This window comes from Cavia porcellus, unplaced genomic scaffold (assembly GCF_034190915.1).
Source record: "Cavia porcellus strain 051 isolate PalLab524CR breed Dunkin Hartley unplaced genomic scaffold, mCavPor4.1 scaffold_1, whole genome shotgun sequence".
Taxonomy (NCBI): domain Eukaryota; kingdom Metazoa; phylum Chordata; class Mammalia; order Rodentia; family Caviidae; genus Cavia; species Cavia porcellus.
Window position 1 is genome coordinate 100766551 of NW_026947484.1, and position 11411 is coordinate 100777961.

Genomic DNA, 11411 nt, shown 5'->3' on the forward strand with positions numbered 1-11411 from the left:
AGGCCACATTAATTTTGTAGCAGGATCTGCATATAAGACATGCAGGAGACAATGCGAAGTGTGATGATGTCAGCCACTATCTAGGAGTTCTGTTGATGTATCTCCTCAAGACCATGAAAATCTCCGTTAGGAGATTCATTTCAGTTAAGGAACTTGCCATACTGTAGTGAAACGTTCTCTAGAGATGGGCAGAGGGCCCTCACATTGTCCAATGCACAGCCATGTGGCAGGAAAGCCAGTAACATGTCCAAGTCAAAAATCAAAATCCAAATAGTGACTCGGTCTACTTTGTTTTCCCCTAACCCTCTTAGCAAGTCCACTTACCTGCCTTGGTTTTAATCAACACACTGCTTACCACCTGTCAGGGTATGGCTTTGCTTGCTTATGTTGCCTTATTTCTCTCGTTAGAATACAAGAATAGCTATTTAGTCTATTTTAGAAGAGAGCTAGGTACTTGGTAAATGCTTATAAATACTTGCTGAAAAATGTATAGTTGTTAGATAACTGAATTAAATAAAATAATAATAGTTGTTAACACAATATAAATACCGTGGTGGATTAAAAACAAGTGGTCAGTTTAACACTAACTGAACTGAATCAGCATGGAGCTGAGTGTAGATGGTCAACCTGAAGACTGTTGCCAGCATAAAAGAGAGAAGTGGAGAGGAAGAGAGAAGCATTGTGTGTTCTTCTGAGTGTTGTTGTTTGGCACTGTTCGTTCTTTTGGAGCTGTTGGTTTTCCTGGAGGAGCTTGTCTTGCTGGCTCACCTGGCATGAACTTGGTTGTTATTATCAGGGAACTTGGAATCTTGTCACTGAGGATGGTTGTGGTTCACTTTGGGGGAGCTCTGGTCCTTTGAGCATTGCTTTCTGGCTCTGGAGGGAAACATATGTACTGTTCAATCTCCAGGAGAAGCTTGTCACATTGCTTCCTGATTATGAACTGGGCTGCTCTCATAATTGGAGGAGCTTGGGATCTCGTTGTCCCTGAAGAGGGCTGTGATACTTTTCAAGGGAGCCCTGGTGCTTATTTTGAGTGTCACTTCTTGGCTCCACTGCAGGAGCAGCTGCTTCACAAGGTAGTTGGAATGATTAAATAGCATAGCGTGGTGACCCTCAACCTACTGGCACAGATCCTTCACCCCACTGGCATATACTTCAGGCTTCCCTAGGGCAGTGTCATGAAATAGACTAGTGTGAGTCACTGTCGTGGGCTCTACTTGTAGGAAGTATTGTCATAGGTTCTGGGTTTTCAGCTGAACTCTTGCAGGTTCCAGGCCCTTAATGGATTTTCTAGGTCTTTAGTGTCGTGGATAGGTTTCTTACACTTCTTGTATTTGACTCCTTGGGTGGCCATTATAAATAATTCTATAAATCATGTGCTCTGTATTGTTGGGAGCCGTGGCACTGTCAAGTCATCAGACGCGGTGATTGCGAGGCCTGTGGGAAAGTACAAAAGCCTGGGCTAGATTACCCCTCTCATCGAGCCCGCCTGTGTGGCACCTGTTTCTTATCACCCCACTAAGTTCCCGCCTCACAGGGTAGTCTGCCTAGCTATTAATCCTATATATAGCCAGTGCCTCCACCCCCGAGAGAGACTGAAGCACGGAAGGAGCCGCGGAGAGCGGACCGGTAGAGGCTTCGGGGCAGACTGTATAAGGAGAGAATAAAGAAAAGCCTGACCACCGCCAGACCTTGTCGTGTGTCTTTCCTGCCGGCCGGGAGCGGACATCGACATTTGGAGGCCCGCACGGGGATTGATCAACCCCGAGACGCGGCGGTGGACTGCATTCTCCTACACAGTGCTGCAGCTGCAGGACAGGTGAGTAGAGGATAAGCCTGGGCCCTGGGTGGCGCGCACCTACAGGGTTTGTAGACTCCTCTCAACCTCACGCGTAAGTGGCGGGTTTCTTGGGCCTCACGCGGTGAGTATGAAACATAACACCAGAACTTAAGGTAATAAAAGAGTGTAAAACATAAACATAGAAGTAAAAATAACAGAAGATATATTAAAAATGGGAAACATGCCAAGTAAAGATACACAGCCTTGGTGTTGGTCCTTCGGAGACTCCTAAAGTCCAAGGACCTCAAGGTGGGGCGTAAGACTTTAGAAAATTTCCTTGCAGAGATTGACAGCTTTGCTCCCTGGTTTCTGCCTACAGGGCATGTAAACCTGCCCTCCTGGGAAAAGTTGGGCAGAGACCTTTCCCTAGCAGAGCGGGAGGGTAGAGCTTCAGTCTCTGCTCGTCCATTGTGGGAAATGATACACACGTGCCTAAAGAGTGAGGGTAGTTACGGGGGGAGCTCTCAAGAACTTGTAGAAGTACGCGAGGTGTTTGAACAGGCACAGTGAGGAAGCTCCCGAGAAGGGTCCGTCAAGGAGGGCAGAGATACAAAAGAGGAAGCCGAGGCGCGGTTTGTGTCTTTCCGCAGGAATCGGGACGAGAACCAATGTGGGTCCCAGAGAGGTTGACGCGACGGGTCCCTCGACTGAAGATCAGGCCTGTTCCACCAGAGGCCAACCGCAGACCCAACAACAAGATGAGCCCTAAAAGAACTGCAGGACAATCCCTTTTTGGGGGCCTGGAACGGCTTGCTCCCCTATGTGCTACCCTTGTATACGCATGGCTCGCTCGCATGGCCTACGACCGCGTTTAAAAGTGACAGGCTTCCCACATTCTCCTCCCTAGACAACAACATGTAGCAGGGTGGGTGAGTCAATGACGGGTAAGAGCGTGCCTCCCCAGCACGACTCAACCTAAGCCAGGCCCTACCCCGTTCCGCTCGAAAGCCGCTGGATTGTTAGATAAATTTCTCTCCGAGGGGATTCGTGGAGAGAAATGAGTGCATGCCTATGTGCAACCAGGTTCCGTCCGGTTCATTCCTGGCCCTAGAAAAAAGGACGAGGGCCTCAGGGCCTTGGTGGACCCTGGGACGGCCGACCGGGGTCTACGCTAAGGGCCTACGGTGGGCCTCAGTTCGGGGCATAGGCCTCTGCACTCTATCCAGGACGGGCTGCGATGCGCGTAGCCATCATTTAAAATAAAATAGGGGGAGATGTTGGGAGCCGTGGCACTGTCAAGTCATCAGACGCGGTGATTGCGAGGCCTGTGGGAAAGTACAAAAGCCTGGGCTAGATTACCCCTCTCATCGAGCCCGCCTGTGTGGCACCTGTTTCTTATCACCCCACTAAGTTCCCGCCTCACAGGGTAGTCTGCCTAGCTATTAATCCTATATATAGCCAGTGCCTCCACCCCCGAGAGAGACTGAAGCACGGAAGGAGCCGCGGAGAGCGGACCGGTAGAGGCTTCGGGGCAGACTGTATAAGGAGAGAATAAAGAAAAGCCTGACCACCGCCAGACCTTGTCGTGTGTCTTTCCTGCCGGCCGGGAGCGGACATCGACACTGTATGTAATAATTTTTCTCGCAATCCCTGTCTACAACAGGTACATTTATGTTTTATTTTGTAGAGTACCCCAACTGAAGAGATAGAGGTTGCATTTCATTTCACACCTAAATTAGAAGTCATAGCTGCTTCTCAAGGTAGTTGGAATGATTAAACAGCATAGCATGGTGACTGTATTTGAAATGCAGTTTAGGAAATTCTTTTTTAATCTTTATTACAAAGCACAGTAGAATTCTTTTCTGCCACCACACTCCTCATACACTTTCTTAATGGTAAAATATTTTACTATTTATCTTCAATGGTGAACAAAGACTTTGTTTCAGGCATCTGTATTTACAGCCTAAACACATAGCTCTTAGTGCTCAAAAAAGCACACTTCATGAATTAAATAATGAATTATGCAGTAGTCATTCTCTTTAAAGCACATTTTAAAGTTATAAAATAATGATGCTTATTACCCGGATGATTCTAATGCATATTGCAAATGTACTAAACTCACTAATATAAATAACGACTCTGTAAACCATTATTATTAGTAACATTCCTGTTATGTTAGAATAAGATTGTGAATGTCTTTCTATAACTTGTCCTTACCTTCTGCGTTTATTAATGAGCTTATAATATTCTTATTAATGAAACTAAGTGGTGGTAAACAAGAGTTTGAAAAAATCTCAACTTGCTTTACTTTTGAAATTTGCTGTGGATTCATATGTCATTCATTGACACATTTTTCCTACAGTAAAGTTAATCAATTCACCCATTGGACAATATAGTTCTTCTCCCTTTTTTTGTGAATCATTGGCCAGAAAATAGTATTTCCAAGAAACACAAAGAGATTTTATCGTTTGTATGTGGTGAGGGGAGGAACGTATTTTCCTGTTTTTCTCTTTGTGTTTTAAAACTACATTTTCAATTATGTGAATGTCAAATTTCTGTTATCATAGAAAGCTAAACGTTTAATGTAGGAAATTAAGAGGAAACATGGTTGTGCGAAGGGTACCTCAGTCAGCCATCCTGACCCACCTTTCCACATCTAACCACACTCTCCTTATGCACTATGGCCTCTGTATGCAGAATGTACATCTAACACAATTGCACTGTCTTCTCTGTCTTCATACACCTGTGTACTCTGTTCACAACACTTATTTCCACTTGCATAGGAGCAGGCATTGTGAGGGACAAAAGACTGACAGCACATAAACCCTGCTTGATCTCTAGCACGGGACTTCACAGTCCCATTTACAATGTGTCAAAACAGCACTGGAGTCAAATGTCTCCTCTTCAACTCCTTGCGCAAAAGTTATAAACCTCTTCCCTCACCTCCCATCATTTTGCTAATGCTGTCACCATCATCTTTATCAAACATTTAAGAAGAATAATTTCCCCTCTTCTTTCTAGCTCAAGAAGTTTACTTGCAGAGTAACACTGTACGGCAGAACTTTCTGCTCTGATGAAATGCTTGTTCTGTCACTTACTGTAGGTGGTTGTCTACCGATCCTTCAGAAAATGACTGGTGGGCTAAGGAGCCAAATCTTTAGTTTGATCTAATTTTGACTGATATTTGCTTTTGGGGAGTGGCTACTGTGTTTCACAGAATAGATTAAAATAACACCCCTTCCCTCTGTCAGCACCAGGCTAGATGGCCTGTCTCTCTGTTTTCTCCAAGATAATTTTTTTGAGGTTGTTTCCATATTAGAGATTTTTGCAGATGTACATAGATGCTTCTCTCCACGCAAAGGAGTGAAGAGCATGCAGAAAGAAACTGAATGAAAGTTCAGATATTTAAGTTGGTCTTGTGAGTGATGGTTGTTATCGCATGGTTGAAGAGCTCGAAAACAGTTTTGCTTGTTTATTTTTTAAATTAGAGAACTATATGCCAGTTTCTTGAGGTTGTTAAGACAGTAGACAACATTCTTCCAACATCTCGCTGGAGTATATGCTCAATATTGAGAGAGCTAGTCAAGAAAAAAGTCATGAGGGAGTTCTTCAAACTTCAGAACATAATTTTTGTAATAACTTCTCATGCTTTTAGAAAAGGAACCCTGCTTTTCATTATTCCTTTTTAAATTAGAGCAGAGATCCTCTACTTGCCTCTGCCAGAGAATAAACTCCTTGTTTATTCTGGAGAGAGACAGAGAGAGAGAGAGGATCTCTAGATAGAGGACACAAAGGAAAAATAATTTGGTGCTATTACTGCTTCTTAAGCTGATTTTCAACCATTGCTTATCAGTTAAGCTTTTCTTAAGCCTCCAAGAGTCTTTTTGTCTGAAATAGGTAGCTTCTCTGAACTCCTTTTTGTCAGTTTACCAGTCAGGTTTTCAAGGTCTCTCAAATTAGTGACCTCTCATTTTCTCCTATTCTGTATAATTTTCATTAGGTAACCTGAGATAAACATGAGTTTAATCTATTATTATTGATCAGAAATATATCAATTTCTCCATTTAAATGTGATGAGACTTTTCTGTGATGGGGAAAGAAGATTAAAATCTTCTTGTGGCTCTCGGTGCACAGAAAACGATAGACTAAAATATTTAATGCGTGGACTAATGGAGACCTACACAGATGGGTGGACACGTGTAAGAGGACACGTACTTGGTGGCCAAATGACCCATGAGACCCTTCACCAGTGGAATATGGAATGAATGATGAGCCGTCCTTTGATGCTGTAAGTCTTCGAGTTGTCTTTCTGCTTTATGAAGAAGTACGTCTACTCTCCAGCGAATGCTTACCTAATTGTAATTACAAAGCTCTGATCCTTTTTGGAACTTGATTGTATTGTTCACCCCTTTCAATGCTCCCTAGACTTCTTAACCTTTATAGCACCCAGGTACTTGCTTTCAGGCATCTTGTAAATAGCATTACAGAAACTGAAGATCATTGCTTTCTTTCCTGGAAATGTGTGAAGCAGTGTTACTACAGTAGGAGACAGTGCCTTGCAATGCAAATTTCATGGGTTTTCTGTGAAGTATTGTAAGGTAACAGTATACTGTTCAATGATTTCTGCTCTGCATAAGAGTCTTTGATTGCATCTAGCATACAGGACCATAGTGGCAGAATTCATGAATATTTTATTTATAGAGGGATAGGGAAAGTCAGCCTGCATAAATAGCATTTATTTTGTAAAGCTTTAGGATTTAGTCCCCCCTCCATGAATTCTTTAAAAAAAAAAAAACTACATTAAACAGCTGCTTTGAAAGTTTCTCTTCTCCTTTAAGTGTTTTCACATTTACAGACTGTGCTCCTATGATCTAATAAAATTAAGCTATCAAGAGGAAATCATGGCATCACAAAGGGCTGGGGAAGCATTGCGAAGCGCCAGACATCTCTCTAGAAGTGCATCTCTCGGGAGTTTGCTCTGAAAGAAGCGGTGGGTAGAACTGCGGAGCTCCTTGGACTGTGAAGCAGATGCCTGCCTTCCCAGCCTGGTCTTCTTTACATAAGCATTTTCCTTTTAAGGCAACCCACAGCGGCACTGGGGAAGAAGCCGGCAGGTGCACCAGGCCCATCTAAATATTCCAGGGAGCAGATAAAAATAAAGTGTCTACCTTGAATGAATGACCTCCAACATTTAAAATCTTGAGCTGCTTTATGAAAGTGCTTTCATTTCCAACTTTATTCCCCATGCCCATTTTCCGCTCTGCTTGTAAACTTTCACTTTCAGAAGGCAGGATATGCTTCAGATTAACAGCTAGAACAGCAAAAAGACTTGGCCCCCTTTCTCCATGAATTATTTTATCCTAACTAAAAAGTGAAGGAGGTCAACCTCTATGTGTACATTATTGGCAGTTCTTACCCCTGCGACTAATCGTCTCATCCAGACAAGCATATTATTTTTCTACGTAAATTAATCCCCTTGGATTTTTGAGGTGTGGAAAATGCATACGTTAAATAAAATGGCATCTTCAGATCATTTGCTCTCAAACCTTTTGTGGACCTAGTTTACTCAGGAGATTTTATTTAAAATGAAGATTTTATGTGTTCTATCCTACATATACCATATTTAGAATATCTGTGATATTTTGAGAAATATTAGAAGTCTAATCCCCAACATATAATGAGGGATAAACAAGAAATGAGCAACAATTTAATGTAATGATTCAAAACATGACAGACTAGAAAACAAGATGAACCTAATCACATGTACTTTTCCCTACACTTCAGCATCCCACCTTATTCTTTTCTACCTAATATTTCTTTTCCAATTATTCAAGTTTCATTTAATTTCACCTTGAAAATGTCATTCTTTCTGTCTCCTTCATATGCAGCACAGTATTTAGCATGAGTGGGCAGCACACCATTGCTACTGAGCATTTGAGGCAGGTTAATGGCCAGAAGACAGAAGCTGTGAAAGGAAATTCATACATAATCAAAGGACCCCATGTCTTTGCAGAAAACACTAAAATAAGTGAAGTGTTGGATTTAGGGGAACTTCAAACATCCTCTTTTTGATCCCAGAATAATGGCGATACAAAGCCAGGGGGAGATTTTTATAGTTCGGTGGATTCTATGGATTCATTTAACTGGGTGTTCTTTGGCTTTCCCTGATCATTTATGAGGTGTGCTCTTCTAGTGTCTATAGAATAACAGCAGAAAACTTTAATATGGGCTGTCACGAAGAAAATACTGATAACCATTTATATAAAGAATCATGATTCTTGACAGGTATTTATAAGAAAAACACAATATTCTGAATAATTGAAGAAACTGCCTTCTTTTTTCTTTCCTCTTTTGTGCTTTTCTTTCTTTCTATCTTGCATCAAGGTCTTAGTGGTAACAAGGTATAAACATAGTGATTCAAAATTATTTATAATCATCAGCAATTTGCTCCTGTGTCTAATGATAGACCAAAAATACCTGCATCATAACATTTTTGTGGAAGAATAAATGGGATAATACTTGAAAGATACTTAAAATAAATTCTAGAATACAATAGAGTTTAGTAAACCATCGCCCCCAACAATGCGTTCATAGCATGTGAAATGAGATGAGTATGATCCCAATGAGAAGTTTAGGATAACACCTAAAAGTTTCAGCTTCAAATGAAAATTGCTATATAAAAATAAATGAATGCTGTCTAATAAGTTTATTTCACAATATATAAGAATGATACACACTAGATATTTTTTCATTTTAGGTATCACTCAAGTGCTTTTACCATCTAAGACCTACTGCAAACACTGTTAGATGAGTATCCATCCAAAAGATACCACTGGAAATGTGTTCAAAAAAGACACATCTTCTTGGCTACTTGAAAGTTAAAGAGTAAATCACCCTTTATTTAAAATACATATAGCACCATGCTATTTTCTCCTTTTGTGTAGCTACTTTGATCAAAGAAACAGTCCTAATCAATCCAAAGTCACCTGTATTCGCTCATTCCTCAAAAACGCCAGCTGTTAGTTATCCTCAATAAATGAAATTTCACATTTTGTGACAAGGCTATTAAGGGGAAGTACAAATGCTAGTCTGAAATAGAGAATAATAATAAGTTATCAAAGGACTTTTCTTCTCAAATATGCATCATTATGTTTATTATACTCATTCTCTTTCTGAGAATTTTGTGTTCTAAGGAGGACATTAACATTAACAAGAAGATCTATCAGAAAAAAACTTTTAAGAACTTTCAGATGCGAGGTATCACTCTCTATAATATGCTAATTAGAGTATCTATTCTCCACTACTGTGAATTTCCCAAACTGGGGCCATTTCTAGCTCTATTAGCCAGTTAAGTGCAAGAGACATTGAAGATTTTTTTCTCAAATCTTTCCTACCTCACCATCAAAACCAAAATCTCATCAGTTTTATTACCTATGTATTTGTCACACAAATTCACCTTACTCCATCCCCATAGTTACTATCCTAGGATAAAAGCCATTTTTTGCTCTTACCTAGCTTAGTACAATACCAGATAAGTAGCTAATAGCCTTTGTTGGGTCTACAACAATCCATTCTCTTTGCAGCTCAAATGACCTTTAGAATTACAGTTTGGATTCTGTAATTCTTACATGTGTCTTGTGTTTCTTAAGGAAAAGATAAAAACCCTCAGTTTGACCCATACCGAACTGCAAGTTCTGCCCCTGTTTATCTACTTATCTCTTTTGTTCTGTCTAGCTCTTTTCTTCCCCTAGATTCCTATAATTGATTCCAAAAAGAATGTATATTTAAATTGTAGAATGTGATGATCTCCCTTCTACGTGTCACCTTTAGTGTCTTAGTTACTTTTCCTATTGTTGGGACAAAATATGTGAAACCTGACAAGTTAAAGGGAGAAAGGTTTCTTTTAGCTCATATTTCATAGAGGTTTCAGTTGGCTCCAAATCAAGGTGGGATGGCACAGGGATATGGCAGAAGGGAAAGAGAGTATTGCAGGTAGGCAGGAGGCAGCAAGCAATGACCCTTTCTTGGTTCTGTACCTTTATGTTCTATCCAGTACATAGGCCTATTAATTGGTGCCACACACACCCTCAGTGGTGCTTCCATTATTCATACCTGGAACTGTACTAAACTGATTTCTATAGTAAATTAGTTATCACACATCCATGATAGAGCAGCCTCCCAAACTCCCTACTTAGGAGTGCGTAAGACTCTGAGGGGACATTTAGACACAAGCCATAACATATGGTTAAAGTGTATATTTTGAATGAGCATTAAAAATAATAAACTGTGCACCAGAGGAAAACTAAGGTTTGGTCATTCATAAATACTGATAAATGCTTTAAATCAAAATTTCATTTATTCTTTCATGTTAATCTGAATATGCTCTCTCTGAGTGAAATTGTACAATAAAAAGTGTAATATATATTACAGACTATATTTACCTAAACTTGTATGCTCAAATGGATATAGAGTAAGTATATAGATCTTTTTAAAATACCTTTCTTTACAAAGTAATAAAAATGTGTTTTTTTCTCAATATATTGTATTAATGAAGTAGGATGAGCTGCTTCATTTCTTTTAGCCATTTTTTCTCAGTAAAATGGGACTAATAATACTATGATAGGATTTTTGTGGGAATTTAATAAGATTGTATAAAAACATGATACAGCTTTAAATGAATAGCATGTAGTTTGGGTCCCATTTTTGGTCCCCCTCACCCCACATTTCTTTACTTATATGACTTTGAAAAGAGAAAAGTATACTTCAATTAATTCTCAGACACAAGAACATTTTTATGCTGGAAAGGATGCAAAGATCATTGAATTCAATATCTTCATTTTACAGATGAGAAATCTGAAGTCCCAAGTGGTGTGCCAGGTCACAGAGCTAGTTAGTGAGATCTTTGTAATAAAAAGTCTCCTGAACCTCACTTTGAGTCATTTTGAATTATATCACCCTAATTTTGGTAAGTCTCTCTGTCTCTCTCTTTCTGAATCTCTGTGTCTCTCCTTTTCTCTCCCTCTGTGTGTCTGTATGTGTGTGTTTGTATGTTTCAATTTAAAACTAAAGCCCTCCAAACTTAGATATAAATTTAAGCCAGGTTCACTTCATCATTTTCAGAAAGGCAGTCGTGTATACAAATAGATCACGTTAAAGGACTTCAGGCTTTGAAAGAAGAAAAGCTGAGCTTGATTCCTGAATTTGCTATTTATTAGCTGCCTAACCTTGGGCAAGTCACTTAATTTCTTTGAGCTTCAGTAACTTCATTTGTTAAGTGGAAAATGTAATGCCTATCGCAAACAGTTACCGTGAGGATTATCCATGAGATAACTATGAATGAAAACAGTGGAATTCAAATAGTGACAAGCACCTAGCAAGTCTGAAGAATGTTAGCTTCCTTTCTTTCTCCCAGGATTGAGCTCCAAAATACCCATAACATCATACTTTGGAAGGTTTCACATTATGTCACCAAGTCAAGGTGTAAAGAGTGATAATGGGGCTTATGCCATCATGATTGCTAATAGAATTCAGAATATCAGTTTAAGTTTGTTTTCAAAGTTAAAGAGAAATTGAGACACTTTAAAGTGTCTTTGAAATGAACTAGCTTTCTTCTCCTATTTCAGTTGAA

General features: G+C 40.0%; 1 long non-coding RNA gene across 1 annotated transcript; it reads left to right on the top strand.

Moving 5' to 3' along the window:
- Window positions 1-1397: 1397 nt before the first annotated feature.
- On the top strand, window positions 1398-3359 carry LOC134476661 (uncharacterized). The gene is made up of 2 exons (XR_010048462.1): window positions 1398-1822; window positions 2434-3359. It is a non-coding gene; the product is annotated as an uncharacterized LOC134476661 (long non-coding RNA).
- Window positions 3360-11411: the final 8052 nt, after the last annotated feature.